The sequence below is a fragment of the Globicephala melas genome, chromosome 3 (assembly GCF_963455315.2).
Source record: "Globicephala melas chromosome 3, mGloMel1.2, whole genome shotgun sequence".
In the NCBI taxonomy this organism is placed as follows: domain Eukaryota; kingdom Metazoa; phylum Chordata; class Mammalia; order Artiodactyla; family Delphinidae; genus Globicephala; species Globicephala melas.
The window spans coordinates 85,017,501-85,020,060 of NC_083316.1; the positions used below are offsets into that span (position 1 = coordinate 85,017,501).

General features: G+C 35.5%; 1 non-coding gene across 1 annotated transcript; it reads right to left on the reverse strand.

Moving 5' to 3' along the window:
* Window positions 1–1,424: 1,424 nt before the first annotated feature.
* Window positions 1,425–1,532, reverse strand: LOC115846401 (U6 spliceosomal RNA). The gene has a single exon (XR_004036858.1). It is a non-coding gene; the product is annotated as a U6 spliceosomal RNA (small nuclear RNA).
* Between the last annotated feature and the right edge of the window lie 1,028 nt (window positions 1,533–2,560).

The following is a 2,560-nucleotide window of genomic DNA, read 5'->3' on the forward strand; positions in this document are numbered from 1 at the left end:
CACGGTAAGAAGCCCACGCACCGCAATGAAGAGTAGCCCCGGCTCACTGCAACTAGAGAAAGCCTGCACGCAGCAATGAAGACCCAACACATCCAAAAATAAATAAATAAAATAAATAAGTTAAAAAAAAGGTTTAACCTTAAAAATAAAGGTCCAAAACTTAAAAACAAAAAATGTATATATGCAGGATTTATAATCAGTGGGTATGAAACAAACAGTATAATTATAACAGAGTTTTTTGTTTTATTTTGTATAATTTTTTAAATATATTGTTAAATAACATCAAATCTGAACTTGGCTAAAGAAAAACTATTTGAAAAGACTATTGTAACAGGAAGAACACTTAGACCTTGAGATCTGCAAGCATCTCAAAATCAAACAGCAAAAAAAAAAAAAAAGCTTTTCTTGTATAGGAAGGAGTAAGCAAGGTCAGCAAGAACTTTGAGGGGAAATCACTCAAGCAGGTGGGGATGAGCAGACAGCATGGCTGAGGTGATTTAACAGGCATTGTTTCTTACTGTGGCCAGCTAATTATCAGAGTGAGCTTTTTTTTTTTTTCCCCCCAGAGTGAGCTTTTAAGGCAGTATGTACTGCCTCTTAGTAATTCCTTAAAAATGGGAGTCTTTAAAGTTCATAGGATTGTGGGGAGGGTCAAAGCCTAATTAAATTTTGGCTGGGCCACATGAGTAACAGGCAATTTTGCACAACTGGTCAGCCTTTTTGTTATTTTAGATGGATGGTGTCTGTCTTTAAATATTATTAGAGATGGAATAAGAGTCATTTTTGAGGTTTATAGTTTGAAGGATGGGCTGGTCTTCACTTTCTTGCTGGCCTTGAAGGACTAGTTGTATCATCTGTTGAGCACGGTTTAGGACTGTCTAAGAAATCATGGAACATCTAAGAGACTTGACAAAAACTATGCCTAAGAATGTACTAAAGAAAGAGTCAAAGCAAGATGGCACTTAGGAGGCTCCTGAGATCCCCTCCTGCCATGAACACACTTAATGAACAGCTACACATGGAGCAATTCTCTTTGAAAAATATCCAGAAAATAGCTGAGTGATTCCTACACATTAGACAAAAAGGAAAATATCCACATCAAAATGGCAGGCTCTAGGAACTGACTGTGAGTCTACCCAGAGACCAGGGCTGCTGATAGAGACCACTCCTGCCTTCTCCCTCCAACCTGCTCAAGAAAATTCCTGGAAGGAGCTTTTACAAACATCTCAGCACTGCAGGTTTTACAGCTGCTGCCAAGGGAAAGGTTCCCAAATGTCTGGCTCTGATAGCCAAAGGGGCTTCCATTTGTCAGTCCCAATCCTATAGGACTGTAGCAAACAAAGAAGCAATTCTTTTTCTTAATTTTATTTTTTTCTTATTCCAGTTTTATTGAGATATAATTGACATATAACACTGTATAAGTAAAAAATATGGAATGCTTCACAAATTTGAGTGTCATCCTTGTGCAGGGGCCATGCTGATCTTCTCTGTGTCATTCCAATTTTTAGTATAAGTGCTGCCAAAGCAAGCACCAAAGAAGTAATTAGAACAAGCTATCCTACCAGCTATCCTACTCCTCAAGACACTAGAAAAAGAAGAGCAAATTAAGTCTAAAGTTAGCAGAAAGAAGTAAATAAGAAAGATTAGTGAGAAATAGAAACTTAAAAAAAAGAGAACAGATCAATGAAACTAGGAGTTATTTTTTTTGAAAAGATAAGCAAAATTGACATAATGTTACCTAGACTTACTAAGAAAAAAGAAATGAAGACTAAAATAGATAAAATCATAAATGAAAGAGGAAACATTACAACTGACACCATTACAACTGTAAAAGAGTACTATAAAAATTATACATCAACAAAATGGACAACATAGAAGAAATGCATAAATTCCTAGAAACAGAAAACCCACCAAGTCTAACTCATGAAGAAATACAAAATCTGAACAGAATAATTACGAGTAAGAAAACTGATTCAGTAACCAAAACTTCCCAATAAAGAAAAGTCCAGGACTAGAGGGTTTTACTGATAAATTCTACCAAACATTTAAAGAAGATTAATACCAATCCTTCTCAGACCCTTCCAGAAAACAGAAGATCTAAGAATACTTCCAAACTCATTTTATGAGGCCAGCATTACCCTGATACCAAAGCCAGATAAGGACACAACAAGAAAAGAAAATTTCAGGTTAATATCCCTAATCGATATAGATGTAAAGATTCTCAACAAAATATTAATGAACTGAATTCAACAGTACATTAAAGGATCATGCACCTTGATCAAATGGGATTTATTTCTGGGGTGCATTATGATTCAACATCACACATTATAAATGTGACAGACAACATTAAGAAAATAAATAATAAAAACTAATGGTCATTTCAATTGGTGCAGAGGAAGCATTTCACAAAATTCAACATCTTTTGTGGTAAGAACTCTACACAAACTGGGCATGGAGGGAATGTACCTCAACATAATAAACACCATCTGTGACAAACCCACAACTAACATCACAGTCAATGGTGAAATGCTGAAAGCTTTTCCTCTAAGATCAGGAACAA